The following is a 25,229-nucleotide window of genomic DNA, read 5'->3' as shown; positions in this document are numbered from 1 at the left end:
GGGAATTCCTTGTATTTTGGTATTACATCAAATTTCCGTTTTTTAAGAGGAAATTTCTGTATTTTTACATAAGTTTGATTAATATTTTACAGATTTTTTTCTGTAAAAATAGAAAAAAGGAAATTAATGTATACTGTAAAAAAACGTAATTTTACAGTAATAGTCTGTTTTTTTTACAGAATTTTCCTGTTTTTTCATACAGTGAAATGCCTGTTGTTTTACAGATATTTGCTGTAATTTATATTTTGACTATTAAATTTACGGAAATTGCTTGTATTTTGGTATTACATCAAATTTCCGTTTTTTAAGAGGAAATTTCTGTATTTTTACATAAGTTTGATTTATATTTTACGGATTTTTTTCTGTAAAAATAGAAAAAAGGAAATTAATGTATAGAAATATATATATATATATATATATATATATATATATATATATATATATATTTAGTTTTTCACATAAACACTAAAATTGGCCTACATATGCAAATGTATCAACACTTCAGAAATAATATTTTTATATTATATAGTTTAATATTTGTATAATATTTTATAATTAATAAAACACATTTTAATACATTCAAAAATAATGTATATTTACATAACATTAATTAATAGATGAGTATATATGTAGCCTACCTTTTATAGAAATGAAAAAAAAGGTTTATGGAATTTGTCTTTTAGTTTAATTATTTGCTTTTTAAATAATTATAAGAGTATTTAATAATATAATAATGTGTGTATGCACGTCATTTCGTGTTTGCGTAAAAGAGCTGGTAAATCGGGTAAATCAGTCTTTGAAGTTAACAGACTTCCATCACTACTGCAACTGATCACATCTTGTTCCGCTTGTCAAAAGTAAGCCCATGTCTGCTGCGTTTGGTGTTTTATTACGCATTTATTTTCATAATATCGTAAAATAAAATAATATAATAACACTTTCTTACTTTAAGTACGATGATGTTTAAATGACAGTCATAAAGATTTTAAATATTCGAACCGAAGGAATTCCCGCCTTGGCGCAAGGATACATTCCCTTCTAAGCACACAGTGGGGCAACTGCGCGTGCGACAGGATTCACTTGACCTTCAGCTTTGCCGTGGCCCGTCAATCTTGGATGATGTGAGGCGCAAATAAACAGGTAAAGTGCATGTATTTTAATTTTTAAAAAAAATGTTTTACCGCTTTGAATCGTGTTGACTGTGTTTATATTAAACTTGGGCTCAGCCCGTAAACGTAATGATTTAAATTCTTTATAATGTTTAAACTTTATAATGTTAAGGCTTCAGGTGATGGTACCGTGTAACGTTATTTTTGTATCTTAACTTACTTTATAGTTTTAGTTTTAGCTTTCTGTTGCATTTTGTTACCAAATGCTATTTTTCCGTCGTCTAAAAGCTCAAAAATGCCGTCGACGAAATAGGGCGATTTTTTTATTTTATTTTCCGTCGACGGCTGTTTGGCAATAAGTTTACCTCAGGTGAAAAACGGCATTTTTTAAGCTTAGACGACGCATACATCCGACTATATAACTTACAAGTAGTCAGTTGTAGACGTCGTCTAAGCTCAAAAATGCAGTTTTTCACCTAAGGGAAAAATTATTTGACAAAAAGCGGTCAACGGAAAAAATCTCGCTGTTTCGTCGACATGTCCCATACACTTAACGTTACACGCTTGTTTTTGTCTCTCCCTGCAGATAAGTTGAGAGCTGCCAGAGTCAAGATCAGGAAGAAAGGTGATCGTTGTTGCACCATGTCAATATGTTTGCAGATTAACGTTACACTTGTAATAGTTGTAGTGTTTCAGTGAAAACTCTAAAAGGTTATGTAACGTTAACATCAAGCACTACACAGAAATGAGCCACATTACCTAACTTATATGCATGTGTCATGCTTCAGAAATTACAGCGCGTAGGCAGTCATCTTCATCAATAAGTCTCTGAAAAAATACTATGGCTGCATGGATCTGCTTGGTTACAAATATTCTTAAAATATCTTCCTTTGTGTTCAGGAATAATTAATGACTGAATTTTTGTATTAACTAACCCTTAATAAGAAAATAAGCAATCAATTAAGCAATCAATTCTTTGTTTATATGATTTTACCGGATGTGTATTACTCTTGCAAAATATATTACTCAACATGAGTCTTGTATTATGTGCTTTATTAAGGTCAAAGTGATGTCTGATAGCCCTTCAAGCAACTCAAATGCAGCCTGTGGCATTCTTGATAGAATGTCCCTTTCTGGTGAGTACATGGTGTACTATATAGTAATTTTTGGGAAATTATGATGTCATAATACATTTATTGTATTAATTTATACAATTTACATTCAGTGCATTTATATGTAAAGAATTTGTAGGGTCCGCATCCTCACTTACACTCACACGCGCATCCTCACAAACACGCGCATCCTGACAAACACTCACACGCGTATCCTCACAAACACTCACACGCGCATCCTCACAAACACGCGCATCCTGACAAACACTCACACGCGTATCCTCACATACACTCACACGCGTATCCTCACATACACTCACACGCGCATCCTCACATACACTCACACGCCCATCCTCACATACACTCACACGCGCATCCTCACATACACTCTCACGCGCATCCTGACAAACACTCACGCGTATCCTCACATACACTCACACGCGCATCCTCACAAACACTCACACGCGCATCCTCACAAACACTCACACGCGCATCCTCACATACACTCACACGCGCATCCTCACATACACTCACACGCGCATCCTCACAAACACTCACACGCGCATCCTCACATACACTCCCACGCGCATCCTCACATACACTCACGCGCATCCTCACATACACTCACACGCGCATCCTCACATACACTCGCACGCGCATCCTCACATACACTCACACGCGCATCCTCACATACACTCACACGCGCATCCTCACAAACACTCACACGCGCATCCTCAAATACACTCACACGCGCATCCTCACAAACACTCACACGCGCATCCTCACAAACACTCACACGCGCATCCTCACAAACACTCGCACGCGCATCCTCATATACACTCACGCGCATCCTCACATACACTCACACGCGCATCCTCACAAACACTCACACGCGCATCCTCACATACACTCACACGTGTATCCTCACATACACTCACACGCGTACCCTCATATACACTCACACGCGCATCCTCACATACACTCACACGCGAATCCTCACAAACACTTACACGCGCATCCTCACATACACTCACGCGCATCCTCACATACACTCACACGCGCATCCTCACAAACACTCACACGCGCATCCTCACATACACTCACACGCGCATCCTCATATACACTCACACGCGCATCCTCATATACACTCACACGCGCATCCTCACATACACTCATACGCATCCTCACTTACACTCATACGCATCCTCACTTACTCACGCGCATCCTCACATACACTCACATGCGCATCCTCACTTAGACTCGCGCATCCTCACTTACACTCACCCGCATCCTCACATACACTCACATGCGCATCCTCACTTACACTCTCGCGCATCCTCACTTACACTCATACGCATCCTCACTTACTCACGCGCATCCTCACTTACACTCACGCGCATCCTCTCATACACTCACCTGCATCCTCACATACACTCACATGCGCATCCTCACTTAGACTCGCGCATCCTCACTTACACTCATACGCATCCTCACTTACTCACGCGCATCCTCACATACACTCACGCGCATCCTCACATACACTCACGCGCATCCTCACATACACTCACGCGCATCCTCACATACACTCACGCGCATCCTCACTTACACTCACGCGCATCCTCACTTACACTCACGCGCATCCTCACTTACACTCATACGCATCCTCACTTACTCACGCGCATCCTCACATACACTCACGCGCATCCTCACATACACTCACGCGCATCCTCACTTACACTCACGCGCATCCTCACTTACACTCACGCGCATCCTCACTTACACTCATACGCATCCTCACTTACTCACGCGCATCCTCACATACACTCACGCGCATCCTCACATACAATCACGCGCATCCTCACATACACTCACGCGCATCCTCACATACACTCACGCGCATCCTCACTTACACTCACGCGCATCCTCACTTACACTCACGCGCATCCTCACATACACTCACGCGCATCCTCACATACACTCACATGCGCATCCTCACTTAGACTTGCGCATCCTCACTTACACTCATACGCATCCTCACTTACTCACGCGCATCCTCACTTACACTCACGCGCATCCTCACTTACACTCACGCGCATCCTCACATACACTAACGCGCATCCTCACATACACTCACATGCGCATCCTCACATACACTCTCGCGCGCATCCTCACTTACACTCTCGCGCATCCTCACTTACACTCATACGCATCCTCACTTACTCACGCGCATCCTCACTTACGCGCATCCTCACTTACACTCACGCGCATCCTCGCTTACACTCACGCGCATCCTCGCTTACACTCACGCGCATCCTCACTTAGACTCACATGCGCATCCTCACTTAGACTCGCGCATCCTCACATACACTCACATGCGCATCCTCACTTAGACTCACGTGCGCATCCTCACTTACACTCATACGCATCCTCACATACACTCACGCGCATCCTCACATACACTCACACGCGCATCCTCACATACACTCACACGCGCATCCTCACATACACTCACGCGCATCCTCACTTACTCATGCGCATCCTCACTTACACTCACACGCGCATCCTCACTTACACTCACGCGCATCCTCACTTAGACTCGCGTGCGCATCCTCACTTAGACTCACGTGCGCATCCTCACTTAGACTCACGTGCGCATCCTCACTTACACTCACGCGCATCCTCACATACACTCACACGCGCAGACTCGCGCATCCTCACATACACTCACACGCGCATCCTCACTTAGACTCGCGCATCCTCACTTAGACTCGCGCATCCTCACTTAGACTCGCGCATCCTCACTTACACTCATACGCATCCTTACTTACACTCACGTGCATCCTCACATACACTCACACGCGCATCCTCACTTAGACTCGCGCATCTTCACATACACTCACATGCGCATCCTCACTTAGACTCGCGCATCCTCACTTAGACTCGCGCGCATCCTCACTTAGACTCGCGCGCATCCTCACTTACACTCACGCGCATCCTCACATACACTCACCCGCATCCTCACATACACTCACATGCGCATCCTCACATACACTCACGCGCATCCTCACATACACTCACCCGCATCCTCACATACACTCACCCGCATCCTCACATACACTCACATGCGCATCCTCACTTAGACTCGCGCATCCTCACTTAGACTCGCGCATCCTCACATACACTCTCGCGCATCCTCACATACACTCACATGCGCATCCTCACTTAGACTCGCGCATCCTCGCTTACACTCACGCGCATCCTCACATACACTCACCCACATCCTCACATACACTCACATGCGCATCCTCACTTAGACTTGCGCATCCTCACATACACTCACACGCGCATCCTCACATACACTCACATGCGCATCCTCACATACACTCACATGCGCATCCTCACATACACTCACGCGCATCCTCACATACACTCACCCGCATCCTCACATACACTCACATGCGCATCCTCACTTACACTCACGCGCATCCTCACATACACTCACCCGCATCCTCACATACACTCACATGCGCATCCTCACTTAGACTCGCGCATCCTCACATACACTCACGCGCATCCTCACTTAGACTCGCGCATCCTCACTTACACTCACCCGCATCCTCACATACACTCACATGTGCATCCTCACTTAGACTTACGCATCCTCACATACACTCATACGCGCATCCTCACATACACTCACATGCGCATCCTCACTTAGACTCGCGCATCCTCACTTACACTCATACGCATCCTCACTTACTCACGCGCATCCTCACTTACACTCACGCGTATCCTCACTTACACTCACGCGCATCCTCACTTACACTCACGCGCATCCTCACATACACTCACATGCGCATCCTCATTTAGACTAGCGCATCCTCACAAACACTTACACGCATCCTCACTTAGACTCACGCCCATCCTCACTTACACTCACGCGCATCCTCACTTACACTCACGCGCATCCTCACATACACTCACCCGCATCCTCACATACACTCACCCGCATCCTCACATACACTCACCCGCATCCTCACATACACTCACATGAGCATCCTCACTTAGACTCGCGCATCCTCACATACACTCACATGCGCATCCTCACTTAGACTCGCGCATCCTCACATACACTCAATGATTTATTACTGAGGTTTCTTTTCTCTCTCACAGATGCCTTTTCAAGATAAACCCCGAGACGGGATCAAAAGTCGAGATAGAAGAACACGTCAAGAAAGGAACTGGCAGTCAGTCTAAAGGTTCTTTCGTTGATGAGCAAAATTGTGGATTATGGATGGATGGAGTAAAAACTTTCGTAAGCGTGTCAAATCTCTCTTTATTACCATAGAGAAATTCTTGAGTGTTACAGACTTTGTTTTCGTGATTTAATTATTTTATTTTCATGACTCATCTGTTGATGAGACAAATCCACTTTTTCGCCATATATGTGTATAACAAATTGCTATCGTACAATATCTTACATTGTTGCAGTTATTATAAAAAAAATTGTATTGTTGTAGTTATGAACTAATTGTTATATTGTTAAAGTGTTGAAGTCATGAACTAATTTTATTATTGGTATGCTGCTTTGTTTTTTTTTATATTTTTGCAGTTATGATATAACTTTTTATATAGGTATATTGTGGTCATTATGAACAAACTATATTGTGATCACATTACTATTTTAAAACAACTTTAAAGTTCAATTTTTTAAATAAAAACTACAAAAACAATCTTTTGCACTCTAGGGTGGTTATTTGAGTTGTAGCAATGTTCAATCTAATTGGTAATTTCATAGTTTTTACATAATTTTCCACAATTTGTAATCCTTATTTTTTTACATAATTTTCTTGTTTAAATATAGAAACTCATATAAATGACAGATAAAACCTGTATTTTGAACTATGGAAAATTACAGTAATTTTACGTGTTGGTTATTTTACAGTTTTTTTCTGGCGCCCCAGCTGCCGGAATATTTCCGTTTTTTTACGGGTTGGTTATTTTCTGTTATTTTACAGTTTTTTTCTGGCGCCCCAGCTGCCGGAATATTTCCGTTTTTTTACGGGTTGGTTATTTTCTGTTATTTTACAGTTTTTTTCTGGCGCCCCAGCTGCCGGAATATTTCCGTTTTTTTACGGGTTGGTTATTTTCTGTTATTTTACAGTTTTTTTCTGGCGCCCCAGCTGCCGGAATATTTCCGTTTTTTTACGGGTTGGTTATTTTCTGTTATTTTACAGTTTTTTTCTGGCGCCCCAGCTGCCGGAATATTTCCGTTTTTTTACGGGTTGGTTATTTTCTGTTATTTTACAGTTTTTTTCTGGCGCCCCAGCTGCCGGAATATTTCCGTTTTTTTACGGGTTGGTTATTTTCTGTTATTTTACAGTTTTTTTCTGGCGCCCCAGCTGCCGGAATATTTCCGTTTTTTTACATGTTGGTTATTTTCTGTTATTTTACAGTTTTTTTCTGGCGCCCCAGCTGCCGGAATATTTCCGTTTTTTTACGGGTATTTTTTTTACAGTGTATACATACCAATGAAGGAGTCAAACTTAGTGCTAAATCTGTTAAAATAGCTTTCTTCAGCAGGCACTTCAACTCATTATTGACAACACTGTTGCATTTTCTTTCAAACATGTTTTTTTTTTCTTCCACTACCACTGGCCTAAATTTCAGAGCTTTCTTTTCCAGTAATGCAATAGACAAAATTGAAAAATCTACATCATAGGGTTACACATGGATTTGAACCATGAGAAATCACACCGGTTTTAGCTGGAAAATCAAACTCTCCTCAACTTGGAAGAAAGTGCTAGTGCACTTACTGCCCTCTAGAAATACTAACAGCAGAGATATTGTTACGAGAGATCAATAACAGCCATATCTTTTCACCCAGCTGTCTAAAATGGTAACCAACCACATTAATTCACATTGGACAGCAGCATTGTCGGAGCTCCAAACCAATGTTTCAGGTGGTTCAATGGTGTGGATTAATTCCACTTTTGCATGCAGTATTTCAAAGCAAAAACGTGCCTATTATTCAGTAACCATTCAATAATCCAGTTTAACTAGCTGCTAAATGTGCTGAAATAGTACTTTGGAATTAATGTTTTGGAATTAATGGCCACGGAAAGCAGGCCGTAAAATATTATTAAAAAGAGATGTTTGTGTACATTTTTATTGGTCACGGCTGCAGTAATCATCAAATGAAGATCAAATTATGGTATCTTAATTGAGTTATATATCCAGATTTGTGGCACAGTTGTAAAAAGTGAAGTATGACTGTATCTCTCATTATAGAGATTATATGGTTAACGGAACTTGGTCCGGGTGGATGACATATTTAATATCATACAAACAAAGCTTTGAAGGATAAACAGTCTGATTAATAGTTTGTACAGTTGTGTACTTTTCTTCTTCTTTCGGCTGTTCCCTTCAGGGGTCGCCACAGCGAATCATCTGCCTCTATCTAGTCCTATCCTCTGTATCCTCTTCTATCCATAAACCTCCTCTTTGGTCTTCCTCTTGAGCTCCTGTCTGGCAGCTCTAACCTCAGCATCCTCTTACCGATATATTCACTCTCCCTCCTGTAAACATGCCCAAACCATCTCAACCTGGCCTCTCTAACTTTGTCTCCAAAACATCTCACATGTGCTGTTCCTCTGATATACTCATTCCTGATCTCGTCACTCCCAAAGAGAACCCCAAAATCTTCAGCTCTGCTACCTCTAGCTCTTCCTCCTGTCTTTTCCTTAGTGAAACTGTCTCCAAACCATACAACATCGCTGGTCTCACTACTGTCCTGTACACCTTTCCTTTCATTCTTGCTGGTACTCTTTTATCACAAAACAGACCTGACAATTTTCTCCGCCCATTCCAACCTGTCTGCACACGCTTCTTCACCTCTTTTCCACACTCCCTATTGCTCTGGATTGTTGACCCTAAGTACTTAAAACCCTGCACCTTCTTTACCTCTTCTCCCTGTAAAGTCACTGTTCCACTTGGTTCCCTCTCATTCACACACATGTATTATGTCCTGCTGCGACTAACCTTCATTCCTATACTCTCCAGAGCAAACCTCCACCTCTCTAGACTTTCCTCCACCTGCTCCCTGCTCTCACTACAGATCACAATGTCATCCGCAAACATCATAGTCCATGGAGATTCCTGTCTGACCTCATCTGTCAGCCTGTCCATCACCACCGCAAACAAGAAGGGCGTCAGAGCCGATCCTTGATGCAGTCCCACCTTCACTGTGAAGTCCTCTGTCTGGCACACCTTACCACTGTCCTACTGCTCTCATACATATCCTGTACCACTCTAACATACTTCTCTGCCACTCCAGACCTCCTCATACAATACCACAGCTCCTCTCTTGGCACTCTGTCATATGTTTTCTCTAAATCTACAAAGACACAATGCAGCTTTTTCTGACCCTCTCTGTACTTCTCCATTAACATTCTCAAAGCAAATAATGCATCTGTAGTGCTTTTTCTTGGCATGAAACCATACTGCTGCTCACAAATGTCCACTTCTCCCCTTAGCCTTGCTTTCACTACTCTTTCCCACAACTTGTCCCACATTGTATGGCTCATCGGCTTAATACCTCTGTAGATTTCCTTATTGGCATCTTTAATCACTCTAACCTGCTGCACATCCTTTCCATCTCTTTCCCTCTGCCTCACCAACCGATAAACATCTCTCTTTTACCTTCCTTACTATCTAACATTGCATACATGTCCTCATACGCTTTCTGTTTGGCCATTGCCTCCTCTATCTTAACCTCAGGCTGCATCACCCTATATTCCTGTCTACTTTTCTCCATCCTCTCACTGTCCCACTTCTTCCTAGCTAGCCTCTTCCTCTGGATCTTCGTTCCTCTTGTCTTATTTCCTCCTTCCAGATGACACACCTAGCACCTTTCTACCCGTCTCCCTGATCACTTTGGCTGTAGTAGTCCAGTCATCTGGAAGCCCATCCTGACCACCTAAAGCTTGTCTCAACTCCTCCCTGAAAACCACACAGCACTTTTCCTTTTCCAACTTCCACCACTTTGTCTTCTGCTCTCCCTTTACTCTCTTCATCTTACTCACCACCAGAGTCATCTTACACACCACCATCATGTGCTGTCTAGCTACACTCTCACCTACCACTACTTTACAATCACTAATTTCCATCAGATTACAGCATCTACATAAGATACAGTCCACTTGTGTGCTCCTGCCACCACTCTTATGTCACCCTGTGTTCCTGCCTCTTCTGAAAGTATGTGTTCACCACAGCCATCTCCATACTTTTAGCAAAGTCTACCAACCTCTGTCCTTTGGGGTTCCTTTCCTGAAGACCAAATCTGCCCATCACTTCCTTGTCCCCACTATTCCCTTCCCCAATATGTTCATTCAAATCGGCCTCTATCACTACCCTCTCACCTCTGGGAACAGTCTGCATCACTTCCTCCAACTCGCTCCAGAATCTGTCTCTCATCTTTCTTACAATCTACTTGTGGAGCATATAGGCACTAACAACATTCAACATCACACCTTCAATATCCAGCTTCAGATTTATCAACCTATCTGACACTCGCTTTACCTCCAGAACATTCTTCACAAACTCCTCCTTCAGAATCACTCCAACTCCATTTTTCTTCCTGTCCACACCATTATAAAACAGTTTAAACCCTGCTCCAATGCTTCTAGCCTTGCTCCCTTTCCATCTGGTCTCCTGGACACACAGAATGTCAACTTTCCTCCTCTGCATCATATCTACCAGTTCTTTGCCCTTACCTGTCATTGTACCAACATTCAAAGTCCCTACTTTCAGTCCTAAACACCTGCCTTTCCTTGTTAACCCGGGACCCAACTGATCCGGTATGGAAGTCATATTCGTGATTTGCTTAATGAATTTGGCAAAAAAATTACGTCGGATTCCCTTCCTGACACAACCCTCTCTATTTATCCGGGCTTGGGACCGGCACAAAAGGTGGACTGGCGTTTGACCTACTGTGGCTAGATTACTGTTGTAAAATGGTCCAAAAATATTACCGAACATTGACAGCTTCCATACCAATTTTGGAGAGAGTTGGGGGTGATGATTATTCAACTGGTAAAAATGGAAAAAACTAAATAATCCTGAACACAATGACTGTAAAAACACAAAAAGCACTCAAAAGCACACAAAAAACGTGAAATAAAAATCAATTTACAGTCAGCTTTCCAGCACTATGATAACTGCGATACAGTCTGTTCCCTCCTCTCCTCTGTTTTTCTCTCAGAAGAACGTGCAGCTGTCATTTTCAATAAAGCGTTAAAACCCAGTGGAGCTGAGCTCTCTGATTATCTGTCTTGAGTGGACATAAATGCCATGCAGTCTTCTCTCAACAGTCTCAAATTTTTAAAGAAAAGAACTTGCAGAATTACTTAACTGGCCTCCATTAAACCTATTTTTACCTGAATTACTTCCTATTCCACTTAGGGTTGAAAAGACAGCTACATTCCCCAAGTCTCTATCGCTCATAATATGAAGTAAATGACCTAGATTAAAAAGCATTTAGTTAGAAATGATGCAAATTATCTCAATTACCTCTTGGTAGACACTAATGGAATTTTTTGAAAGCCAACTTTGAAACTTTTATAACTAGCTTTTATGGCTTTTTTCCACTTTTAGGAGTTATGATTAATCTTTACCCTACCTGCATGGCTTTCTGATTGGTCATGGATTAAAATCAGTGTTAGAATTGGTGTTAGATATTGGTGTTAGATTAGTGTAAGAATTCATAGCATACTTCTTTTCAAATAAACACCCTGCCTTGAATGGCCTTGCTGGGGCTTGATCTGTTTGTCTGGATTGAGCAGAAGCTGTTGACACGCAGTCTTTCGTTAGTTGTCGTTCATATTGATTGGCAGTGGGTTCGCTGAATTCACTGTTTTTGCTCGCAGTGGTTTTCAAGTTTTAGTAAATTCGTCTCTGTGGCGACAGGCCTTCTGAAGTGTGTGTCAAGTGCTGTTTGTTTCTCAGTGCATATTTACTTCCCTCACAGTCAATTTCCACAGTTCATTGACTGACCTGAGTATACGCGAACAAAGACTTGTTCACAAAGGGCATGATGGTGCTTCAGAATATATCCAAACAGTCAGTGCTCCTTCAGAAAGTGACTCTTGAGGAAATTGATATCACACAGACATAGGGAAATAAATTCTTAGTGGTGAATGTTAAATCAAAAAACTACAGTAGACTGGAACTTGAAACAATGGTTGCTAAGTATATCGCCAATACCACCGTATTTTTCATTAGATTCAATGATCTGGCACCTTCTAAATGTATTATGTAAAATGTAAATGTAAATGTTTTACATTTGTAATATTTTATGTAATAAAATAATATACAATAATATAAATCTATTATAAACTCAATACTGTATGAATATCAAAGAATGTGTACATCTTCAAAGTTGCTTATGCTTTGGATGCTGTCAGTTAGTTCATAAATTGACATTATTGTCCAGTGAGTCTTTATTAAAAGCTCACTAATTAATGTTTGCTAAATATTGCTAAATATTGTGAAAACGCCAGTTGGTTTCTCATTCTTGATGCAGTTCAACTATGCGGATTCTGGATGTAATTTCTGTTGGGCTTCTATACATTCGTATTACTATATGCTTTTGATTATGCCTTTAAATTATGCCTTTCATTGATGATTAGGTTGCCAGGAGAACTGTATTTGCCTGACTGCATTGTGTCAAAGGTAAAGTTTGGTGGATGGAGGATTGAGGTGTGAGGTTGTTTTTCAGGGGTTGGGCTTGGCCCCTTAGTTCCAGTGAAAGGAACTCTTAATGCTTCAGCATACCAAGACATTTTGGACAATTTCATGCTCCCAACTTTGTGGCAACAGTTTAGGGGTGGCCCTTTCCTGTTCCAACATGACTGTGCACCAGTGCACAAATCAAGGTCTACAAAGACATGGATGAGCAAGTTAGGTGTGAGTTCTAACCTCAACCCAAAAGAACACCTTTGGGATGAATCAGACCAGAGATTGCGAGCCAGGCCTTCTCGTCCAACATCAGTGCCTGACCTCACAAATGTGCTTCTACGAGAATGGTCATAAATTCCCATAAACACACTCCTTAACCTTGTGGAAAGCCTTCAGAGAACAGTTGAAGCTATTATAGCTGCACAGGGTGGGACTTCATATCAAACCTCATATTAAACCCTACAGATAAAGAAAGAGATGTCATCAAAATTCGTGTGCGTGTAAAGGCAGTCGTCCAAAAATTTGTGGCAATTTAGCGTAAGAAAAATTTGGTCAGAACCACTCTTTTTTGGGCGAACCACTCTCAGACCAATTTTTGGTCAGAACCATGCTTTATGTATCAATATCAAAATGAAAATGAATCTGTGCTAGAGATATCAATACCTTTGATTGCTGACTAGAGTTTACTGAACTGCTACAGCCCACCGATGGCCTCTTAAACCTGACTTTAGGTATTATTTGACTCAAATGAACATCATTCCAGGGCTCCATGCCTCAGGCCTTCTGCTGCACTCCGGCTGCTCAAAGTGTAATTACGTTACTGTATCAAGCAATGTAATAGCACAGACTCTCTTTTCTCGAGGCGGTAGGTTTCTGCCAAATTCTCTAATAAATGAATCGCAGGTTTGATGCTTTTGGACTCAGGTACATGCAGGGTTGTACATCTGTTCTCTAAGCTGCAAAATGAGATTGATCATCATGGCTGCAAGGGGCAAAAATAGTTTTAGTGAGATCTTTAAACACTTATTTTTGAGATGTTAACACATCTTTAGTTGCTGCACATAATTTATTTATTTATTTTTAAACGTGAAACGTCTCAGGTTACGTATGTAACCCTAGTTCCCTGAGGGAACGAGACGCTGCGTCGAAACGCTGTGAGAACGCCTCTGCGTTAATGCGTCGTGAAGCGCCTGTAGAACCATTCCATCGGAAAAAAGATCGATCGTCGGCGTGATGACGTCATCGACCGGAAGCTATAAAACGTCCGTGAAAACAAACAGGAACTAACTTCTGATAAAGCCTGAAGTAAGTGATCACGGACACGCCGGGAGTATGGCAGAGCGACGCAGCGTCTCGTTCCCTCAGGGAACTAGGGTTACATACGTAACCTGAGACGTTCCCTTTCGGGGAACTCGAGCTGCGTCGAAACGCTGTGAGAACGCTTATACCCACATCGCCATAGGACCAAGTGTCTCGTATGTGTAAAAAACCGAAGCGCACACGGTTACGAGAGAACCTGTGCCCCTACTGTAGATGCCAGGTCTAGCTCGTAGAACCTGACGAAGGTAGAAGGAGACGACCATCCGGCCGCGTTACATATATCATGGAGGGAAGCCCCCGACAAAAGTGCTTTAGAAGCAGCCATACCCCTGGTAGAATGTGCCCGGACAGCCAAAGGAGATGGCTGCCCGGCAGCTTCATAAGCAAGTGAAATGGCCTCGGCCACCCACTTGCTCATCCTCTGCTTGGATACAGGAGCCCCCTTCTTAGGGGGTCCGAAGCAAACAAACAATTGTTCAGTTTTTCTCCACAGGGCAGCTCTGTGGACATAAGTATCCAGTGCCCTCACCGGACACAGCAGATTTAATCTTTCCTGGTCTGACGTCAAGAATGGAGGAGGACAGAAGGCTTGTAGAGTGATGGGGCCCCGTGGGCTCGTAGGAACCTTGGGGACATAACCCGGCCTGGGATGCAGAAATGCTTTCACCATCCCAGGCGCGAACTCTAGACATGAGGGCCCTACTGACAGGGACTGAATATCTCCTATCCTTTTAAGAGATGAAATGGCCAAAAGGAAGATAGTTTTCAGGGTGAGGAACTTATCCGAAACCTCCTCCAAAGGTTCGAACGGAGGTCCGGACAAGCCCCTCAAAACAATGGCCAAGTCCCATGCCGGGACCCTCGAGTGCATAACTGGCCTCAACCTTAATGTGCCACGAAGGAAGCGTGTAATTAGAGGGTGTCTTCCCAAAGACACTCCACTGCAAGGGACGTGGACAGCGCCCAAGGCCGCCACGTACACCTTAAGTGTGGAGGGGGTCAACCCTGCAGAGAACCTTTCCTGCAGGAACTCCAGCACTGTACCAACCGGGCAGTTAACTGGATCCCACTGGCGTTCTCTGCACCAAGCTGAGAAAAGTCTCCATTTCAAAGCGTACAGCTTCCTCGTGGACGGAGCTCTGGAGTGTAGGATGGTCTCTACGACCTCGGCCGAGAGACCCTCCTCTATGAGCCTAGCCCCCTCAGAGGCCAGGCCCACAGTTTCCACATCTCCGGGCGTGGGTGCAGGAATCTCCCGCCCGCCTGAGAGAGTAGATCCCTCCTGGTCGGAATCTCCATCGGAGAGCCTTCCAGGAGAGATATCAGGTCCGAAAACCATACTCGGGTCGGCCAGTTCGGGGCCACTAGGAGTACCTGGGCCCCGTCCCGGCGTACCCTCTCCAGAACTCCTGGAAGCAGAACAATCGGGGGGAAGGCGTACAGAGGCAGCCTCGGCCACTCCTGTACCATGGCATCCAGCCCCAGCGGAGCCGGATGGGTCAGAGAAAACCACCGCGGGCAGTGAGAGTTCTCTGCCGAAGCGAACAGGTCTATCTCTGCTTTCCCATAAACCTTCCATAGGAGCTCCACCACCTCTGGGTGGAGTCTCCATTCCCCGGGCCTCGGCCCCTGTCTCGACAGGTTGTCTGCTTCCTGGTTTAGGGCCCCCGGGATATATACTGCCTTGATTGACAGCAATTTCCCTTGGGCCCACAGGAGGATCCGATGTGCCAATTTGTCCAACGGACGAGACCTCAGACCCCCCTGGTGATTTATATAGGCCACCACGGACGTGTTGTCTGTTCTGACTAGTACGTGGTGGCCCCTGAGGTCGGGCAGGAACTGTTTCAATGCAAGAAACACTGCGAGCATCTCTAGCCGATTTATGTGCCAGTGCCGCTGATGTTCCTGCCATAGACCCTGGGATGAGCGACCACTCATGGTCGCCCCCCAGCCCGTGAGGGAGGCGTCTGTCGTTAGCGTTACGCGACGAACATGAGCCCCCAACACGGGACCCTGAGATAAAAACCCCGGGTTTTTCCACATGACCAGAGCACGTAGGCATCGCCGCGTGACTTTAATCGTGCGGAGCGGATTTCCCCTCGGGGAGAACCCTTGTGTTTTGAGCCACCACTGCAGTGGCCTCATGTACAGTAGGCCAAGAGGTATCACGTTGGACGCTGCTGCCATGAGACCTAACAGTTTCTGGAACTGTTTCACAGTGACGGCTCGGCCTAGCTTCTGTTCTTTGGCGGCTGCCAGGATCGACGCTACGCGTGTTGGCGATAATTGCGCCCGCATAATTATCGAGTCCCAGTTCACACCTAGAAAAGTGGTTCTCTGAGCCGGAGAAAGCACACTCTTCTTGGCGTTCAGCCTCAACCCCAGCTTCGACATATGGGCGAGAACAGCATCTCGATGCTGAACCGCCATCTGCTCTGTATTCGCTAGAATCAGCCAGTCGTCGATGTAGTTCAGTATGCGGATGCCCTGAAGACGCAGCGGCGCCAGAGCTGCATCCACACACTTGGTGAACGTGCGGGGTGACAGTGCTAGACCGAAGGGAAGTACACGATATTGGTATGCCTCTCCCCCGAAGGCAAACCTCAGGAACTTCCTGTGATGTGGAAGGATGGAGACATGAAAATACGCATCTTTGAGGTCTATGGTGACAAACCAATCCTCCGATCTGACCTGCGCTACAATCTGTCTGAGTGTAAGCATCTTGAATTTGAGCTTGGCCACCGAGCGATTCAATAGCCGCAGATCTAATATCGGGCGTAAGCCCCCATCCTTCTTCGGCACGATGAAGTAACGGCTGTAAAAGCCAGACTCCCTGCTGGGAGGGGAAACCCTCTCTATAGCCCCTTTTTGCAGGAGTGTCTCTACTTCCTGTGCCATTACCAGAGCCTGCTCCGGGCCCACCACTGTAGGTAGGACACCGCAGAAAGGAGGTGGCCGACTTCTGAATTGAATGGCATACCCCTTTTCTACTATCTGCAGGACCCAATGAGATATATTTGATAGACGTTTCCATTCGTCTAGAAAATCTACTAAGGGAACCAGCCTCTCGAGGCTGGCCTCTGGTGTTCTTCGAGCAACAAATGCAGTGCCCTGAAGCGGCGGACCGGCAGGGAACGACTGACTTGACTGCTCGGGGACCCCCCGAAGGGGGTGCGGACCACCCTCGGGTGGCCCGCGGAGACCGACTGCGCCCCGGCATTGCGGCGGGGTTGGCAGCGCGGCCCCCCGAGGGTGCCGCAGGGAAACGGGTACCGTAGGCAGGGGTAGACGCCGTTTCCCTACGGGGGGAACCACCCTCAGCGTCCTGACGCTTCTGGCGTCAGGAACGCTTCGACGAGGCCTTCTTGGCGATCAGGACTGTCCGCAGATCAGCCCTGCCCCTCGAAGGTCTCGTCTGAGAGCGCCGCCCCTCGTCCCCGCGCTGAGGGGGAGCCCGAGCGGCGACGCTCTGCTTTTGTTGTGCCCTGTGAGCTGAGCTCGTACTCGGCTTGGGCTGCCTGATGTCAGCGGCAGCCCCAGGGACCTGGACTCGGAGAGGGAGAAACTGCTTCAGCGCCGCAGCTTGTTTCTTTGACTCCTGGAACCTCTCGGTGACAGTGTGTACTGCGTCACCGAAGAGGCCACCAGGAGACAGCGGCGCGTCGAGCAGAAAGCTCTTCTCCCTCTCTTTGATTTCGGTGGGGTTGAGCCATAAATGTCTCTCCGTAGCCACCAATGCTGCCATCGAGCGGCCAACACATCTGGCCGTCTCTTTGGTGGCCCGGAGAGTTAGATCGGCTGCTGTTCTAAGCTCATTTATGACGTCACCCCCCACTTCATCGCGTCCATCTAGATCCCTGAGCAGGTCAGCCTGATAAGCCTGCATAATTGCCATGGTGTGAAGGCATGCAGCAGCCTGACCTGCCGCCGAGTACGCTTTGCCCACCAGTGCCGACGTTGTTTTCAATGGTCTGGTGGGCAAAGTCGGGGCCTTTAGGGACGATGCCGAGGAAGGCGAGAGATGGCTCGCAAGCGTCTCTTCTACCTTTGGCATCGCCCCATAACCGTAGTGCTTCAGCCCCATGATGTTACTATAGACCGTAGTCTGAGGGCTGAACACACGGTATGATGCCGGTCTCCTCCATGATGTTGCCACCTCGGTGTGCAAATCATGGAAGAATGGCAGGCCCCGCCGCTGAGGTTCTGAAGCGCGAGCGGGCAGGAATCTTTCGTCTAATTTACTAGAACGTCTCTTTCCTGCCTCAGATCTTTCTACGGGCCAGTCAATATTTAATCTGGCCACGGCTCGCGTTAGAACCTCAACGAGCTCATCACTCGCAGGAGACTGAAGTGGCGAATCTTCAGTCGCGATGCTCTCAACGTCCACCTCCTCGGAGCTGGATAGTTGGAGCACCGGCGGCTCTCTCGGGGGGGAAGAAACCGCAATGCGTGCTTCCAAGCCCCGAGAAGAACCGCTGGATGGAGCGGGTGAGGGCAGAGATAAGGCAGCGCCCGTCTCAAACCCCTCCGCAACATCCAATTGTGAACCCCACGACTGCAGCCTCCGCTCTGCCTCGGCAGCAGCGGGACCAGAGCCGCGGGGAACACGAGCCGAGGCACCCTCCTCGAAGAGTGCCCGGCGGGAGCGCAGCGTTCTCAGTGGCATACGCTCACAGTGCTCGCAAGCAGCCCCCTCGAGGGCTGCCTGGGCATGCTGCGCTCCCAAGCAGGCAACACAAAGAGAGTGTGTATCCCCACTCGTGATGTAGCGTGGGCAGGGATGAACACACCTCTTAAAGTTACTGCTTTCGCTCGCCATTTCTCTATCTATTTTATTTTCTCTTTTTTGTAAAATATATGGAATATTTAACAAAGGGTGGAAAAACTCTTTCAATAGACAGACAAAAACACCAAATAGACAGACAGGTTCACACAGATCGCTTACTGAAGGCACAGAAGCTAGTTCCTGTTTGTTTTCACGGACGTTTTATAGCTTCCGGTCGATGACGTCATCACGCCGACGATCGATCTTTTTTCCGATGGAATGGTTCTACAGGCGCTTCACGACGCATTAACGCAGAGGCGTTCTCACAGCGTTTCGACGCAGCTCGAGTTCCCCGAAAGGGAACCACATATTTTCAATGCAGCGTACAAATGCAAACTACTCAATATTTATTTGCACATTGCACATTAAATTACAAATATAAAATGGCCCATAGGGTTGTCACAACAGGGTCAAATTATTCAGTGAATAATCAGTTGATTTTCTAAAAGCTATAACCTCAGAATATCAGGAATATAACATCATATGGAACACTTGCTGAATAAATAGTTCAAAGAATTTTCCTTTTCGGTCAAAAACAGGGTCTGTGGCTTTACAGTGTGCATTAACCTTACATTGTCACAGAGGACGGATCCTTAGAGACAACAAAAGATAGATAAAGAGAGCGATGACTTGCTCTGAGACGTTTCAGTGCGGCACTTAGATGAGCGTTCCATCTCAGGATCAAAGCCGACAGAGATCTCATCGTAAGCAAGATCTAAACTCACGCTGAGGAGTCAAGTGCGTCTCTCTCCCCGCAGTCCAGACACGACTGCCACTCTGGAACAAACAGAACAGACAGCAGAAAAGACCACAGGGCAGAGAAGAAAAACCAAAAGAGCCTTCTGAATCCACACACACACAAACACACACTCGCTTCCATTCGTGCTAGTTGAGACTTTGCACCACAGGATCACTTTCCCCCTGCAAATCTCATTAAACATGCAGCGACTCTGTGTTTCTGCTGATGTGGTGTGCTAGAGATGCAATCTGCATATCTGCATGTCTAATGCCAAATTATTAAAGATGGTGTTAAGCGTTTTTAGGCGACGAGTAAAAAAAAAAATGCTCAGGTTGGTGTAAGGGGGAGGGCGGCATTAGACTTAAGTCTTTGATCTTTTCCGGCTTTTAAAAAACAGCGCATTCACAAGGACACAAGCAGTTTCTGTTATCCTCTTTAAATGCACAGCTGCATTCATTTGACCCAATAAAGTAAGCTGTTGATCTTTCCTTTCCATTTCAGAGAACAAAAACAGTCTTTCTACACTGCAATATGATGCTCTCATGGGAAGTAGCATCTTAGATGAGACAAAACCAAGTGGGCCAGAAAAACTCTTCTGCGTAGTCCTAGTTTCTCAAGGTTATGTGTAAAGATAGATCCAGTTTGCCAGTGTAGTGTTGTTGGATGTGGGTTAGTCTTGGGCTAAGTAAGGCCTGTCATTAGAGACATGCTCAAAGTGGACGAACAGATGGGAGCATTGTTAATTTAAACCCTGGGGAGTCTGGAGTACAGGCTTCGCTTTTTTCGTCTGCCTAGACTCCAATCAGACCCCTCTGACACACTGTGTGTGTTTTTACAGGTTGGTCGTCTAGCTTATCAGCACTGGAGCTTAATTAGTGTTGGAAACTGCCATGTGTTTTTTTGTTTTGTTTTGTTTTGTTTTTTTGAAAAATGGTAGTGGCACTTTCAACTTATATTTAAGTAGACGACATCAAACAGGTGCAATGCTAAAATTATAAATTCTAAAATAATAGTACACATTCCTGCTCCAGTAAAAATGGAAGAGCTCATGCTGATGCAGTCAAGCATTTATAATTCATTTCTCATTTTACTGTAGAATAATGAGCTACCATCTCTTAATAACCTCTCAGATGGAACTCAGAAATCAATTTAGGGATTAAACACTGCATCAACGAGTTCAAGGAAATGCTGTGCAAGAAAAATAAGAAACATTCTTTGATTTTTGTATTCCAACTACTGTTAATGAAACATTTTATCCAAAAGTGGAAACTTCCATCATTTTTCAAAACTGATTTCAAAACTGATTTTCGTTTTTTCTGGGGAACAAAAACGTAGAAATTATGAATTAAAGGGTTAGTTCACCCAAAAATGAAAATTCTGTCATTAATTACTCGCCCTCATGTTCGGAACACAAATTAAGATATTTTTGATGAAATCGAGAGCTCTCTGCCCCTTCATAGGCAGCAACGTCAACGCAACTTTCAAGGTCCAGAAAGTTAAAATAGTCAGTGTGACTACAGTGGTTCAGCCTGAATGTTATGAAGTGAAGAGAATACTTTTGTACACAAAAAAACAAACAAAATTAACAACTTTAATCAACAATCTCTTCTTGTCTGTGTCAGTCTCCTGTGTTGTGACTCACCATTGGCTAGTTTCTGCTTCAGCATCACAAGCATGGTGCGTGTGGTGCTCACATGGACCGCATCGGCCAATGGCAAGCCAGCTCTCTGATGTAGAACATGGATGCGCTGTATTTACTACGTCATAGTGAAAACTGTAAATATCACACAGAAGAGAAAAGATTATTGAATAATGTCTTTATTTTTGTTTGTTTTTTGCATACAAAAAGTATTTTTGTCACTTCATAACATTAAGGATCAACCACTGGAGTCACATGGACTATTTTAACAATGTCTTTACTTTCTGGACCTTGAAAGTTGCAATGATGCTGCCTATGGAGGGGGCAGAGAGCTCTCGGATTTCATCAAAAAATGTATGTTAATTACATAAAATTTTTAATTTATGTTCCGAAGATGAACAAAGGAGTTACGGGTTTGGAACGACATGAGGGTGAGTAATAAATGACAGAATGTTCTTTTTGGATGAACTAACCCTTACGCCCGTTTCACACATACTCCGCCTGCAGTGCGTGTGCGGTGCGTATTTTTTTCCGTACCCATGTTAACGGATTACAGCTTTCACACTGCACGCGAATGCGGTCCGTCAGTCCGTTCCAGGCGCGTTTGCTGTTATATTTTGCTGTGCTGCACTGCTGCATTAAAGCGATAGAACATTGTTCGCATTAAAATAAACATGAACTGACGTGAAAATCTATTAATTTCACCATATAATTTAAAATATACTCTTGTTTCAAAGTCAACTCTTTTTTTTCTCCAGAGTTGTAAGTCGCTTTGGATAAAAGTGTCTGCTAAAGCAAGGAAACGACACCTTACTGGCATTTAGGTTAAAAAAAAAAAGATAGCACTCGTCCTTTCTTGGAGGTGGAAAGCAAAGTTTTATGACCTACGCAGGATTTCTTTTAAAAGGGTTTAAAAACAAAAGAAAAGACGAGAGTCGGCTGTTTTTGAATAGGCTTTTGTAAATTTCTAATTTAAAATGTTTGTGATTTTAGGCTATAACCTATATTTAAATGTTTTGCCACTTGTGTGAGCTAAATCTGTTTGATCAGTTAAATCAGTCTGTTAAATCACTTAAATCAGTCAATTTGATCTGTTAAATCAGTTTGCTACTCTGAGTAGTGTACAAATCTTGGTATTTGCGGCACTTTTTGCGTTTCTTTGCCTCTTCTTGACGGATCGCTTCCTGTACTCCTGAGTTGTAAGTCGCTTTGTATAAAAGTGTCTGCTAAATGCATAAATGTAAATGTAAATCTGGTAGGGTACTAGGCAATAAAAATATGAATTAATGAATTGAATATGTTGTTTAAATGTAGTAACTCACGTTAACCTGACTTCTAGGAAAGAGTAGGCTAAACAAAGAGAATTGCAATTCTGACGAGCCATGTTCAGTAACAACCTTTGGATTTTAAATAAAAAATAATGAATAAATGCTGTTTGCTGTATGTAACAGCAGATCAGTTGCGGACTGCAAACGCAGCATATGTGAAAGCACAACAGGGCGTGCAGATCCTGCACCGCATACGCAATGCAACACGCACCGCACACGCACTGCAGACGGAGTATGTGTGAAACAGGCGTTAAACAGTGTGTTTGTCACTTTTCAATGCAATTACTTTGTATTAAGGGTGTAACTGTGCCCGTATATGTACCGAACTGCTTCAGAACAGGACTTTTGGTACTGTGTGTACCGAACGGTACCAAATGCAATCTTTAACATTTAACAGTAGGCTAGTTTTATGCGTGAAACTACTTCAATCCCAGTTCCCCACAAACATATTAAACCCAAAATTCAAATTCTATCATTAGTTACTTACCCTCATGTCGTTCGACACCCATAAAAGGCACTAAAGACGTTGTTACAAAGCTCATCTCACTACAGTGGTTCTACAATAATTTTACAAAGCGACGAGAATAGTTTTTGTGCACACATTTTTTTTTATAAATAATGACTTGTATAGTGATGGGCCGATTTCAAAACACATCTTTCTGAAGCCTCTGAGATGATTCAGCATATTGATTCATGATTCCGATCGCCAAAGTCACATGATTTCAGCACTTTGGCGGTTTGACTCGCGATCCGAATCATGAATCAATAAGCTGATTCATTAAACTCGTACTGTATGTATTCAACCATCCAAACTATCCCGCTATAGGTCTAAAATATAAACACTTATAATAGGCTTACCATAGTAAATCAGGATAAGACAAAAACACATTTTGGAATTGGATTGATGATGTATTGATTTCGTATTGACAATATTTTGTTGTTAATTTTGAACAACAACAAAATAACCCTAACCCTTTAAATTACAGTTCATTTGCAAATCTAATTTATGTACAGGGTCTAATTTTAATATTACTCCTGTGGAATAATCCAGCTTTATCACATTTTTCATTGCATTTGGAACAGCTGTGAAACTAGGTGGTGGTCATTGAAAGGTCAGTGTGGTGTGCCCATTAATATGCATTAAGGTCATAAAATATCCTGTTTTCATACAACATTTCCTTAACAGCTGTGCGTGTATGGATGTGTTATGACATGCCTAATAGACTGCAGCAGCGCACATATAAAACACACTCAACCTGTGTGCTGATAGTCACATGATGTGTCGATGTGTCTGACATCTTGTGCAGCAGGACTGCAAGGCAATCAGTCAGAGAGACAAGAGGGTCGGTCCCTTCATTTAGAAACACAATAAGTAAATCACATGGGCTCATAATGTTCTTATATGGACATTAAAATAACTCACTAAGTTGTTCATACATTATGACAGCACAAAATGTCAACTTTATATTGTAAATATTCTAAAGGATTGTAATTAGTAGTCAGCTGACATCCAGTTTGAAAGTGTGAATAAAGCCATTTGAAGTAAACACAAAAAAAGAAAGAAATACTCTTTTAGATATTACAAAAAAATAATGATATAATGATGTTTGATGTATCTAAAGGAGAATCGGGGGGGGTCTATAGTCCTAATTCGAATAGAATTAATATATATTCCAGACATTTATGCTCAATTAGACTGTACTGTTGATGTGAAAAAGGCATGTAAAACACATAACCATTACATAAGCAAGTTCAAGAAGGAAAAAAACATAAGTCTAAGTACTTATAGGTCTAAATTCTTGTTCATCTTCTGAATGAAAAGAGAAATCTTCTGCAGATATCTTGTGTAGCTCGATTTAACCAAGGATCAAATCCTCTGGGAGTATGTATGGCACCTTTTATCAAAAGCATCACACCCTCAGTACTCTGCAAGAGATGCACCATGGATGCTTTGTGTTTGAACTCCACAGCAGCTATAAAAGAAGCAAAATTACTGAAATTGCAATGTTTTGTTAAATGTTAAACGCTGACACCAAACAATTTCTTATTGTATGTATTAATCTTTAAATATAGCTCTTTGATCATGATTTTAGAGGCACCAAGTCTTTTCTATGTCCATAAAAAAACATTTATAACAAACCAGTATCAGTGCAAGAGGAAAAAAAGAGTGACCTATTTTCAGCAGGCTGCTCTATTTTCTTGCACACCTGGGATGAGAATACAAGCCGGCATAAAGTTTGTCTGTTTTTCCCCCTCCTTTATCTGTCAGTCGCTCTCTGTTATGTCCTCTTTCATTTCACACACATATGACCCATGTTTATCTCCCCAGGTTTCGAACAGTAGAGCTCCAGTGTTGAACCACTAAACTGAACTGCAGTTGTACAGATGTGGCCCCTGAACAAACGCACAAAAGAAAC

At 43.7% G+C, this 25,229-nt stretch overlaps 1 long non-coding RNA gene across 2 annotated transcripts; it reads left to right on the top strand.

Moving 5' to 3' along the window:
* Positions 1 to 812: 812 nt before the first annotated feature.
* LOC137045580 (uncharacterized) lies at positions 813 to 6,675 on the top strand. Of its 2 annotated transcripts, none has more exons than XR_010898811.1 (5): positions 813 to 857; positions 1,005 to 1,140; positions 1,696 to 1,734; positions 2,170 to 2,245; positions 6,395 to 6,675. It is a non-coding gene; the product is annotated as an uncharacterized lncRNA (long non-coding RNA). The 2 variants fall into 2 exon arrangements; XR_010898812.1 differs by having other exon boundaries at positions 1,696 to 1,753.
* Positions 6,676 to 25,229: the final 18,554 nt, after the last annotated feature.

The sequence above is a fragment of the Pseudorasbora parva genome, chromosome 17 (genome assembly GCF_024679245.1).
Source record: "Pseudorasbora parva isolate DD20220531a chromosome 17, ASM2467924v1, whole genome shotgun sequence".
Classification (NCBI taxonomy): domain Eukaryota; kingdom Metazoa; phylum Chordata; class Actinopteri; order Cypriniformes; family Gobionidae; genus Pseudorasbora; species Pseudorasbora parva.
This window is presented reverse-complemented; position numbering and strand designations above follow the sequence as displayed.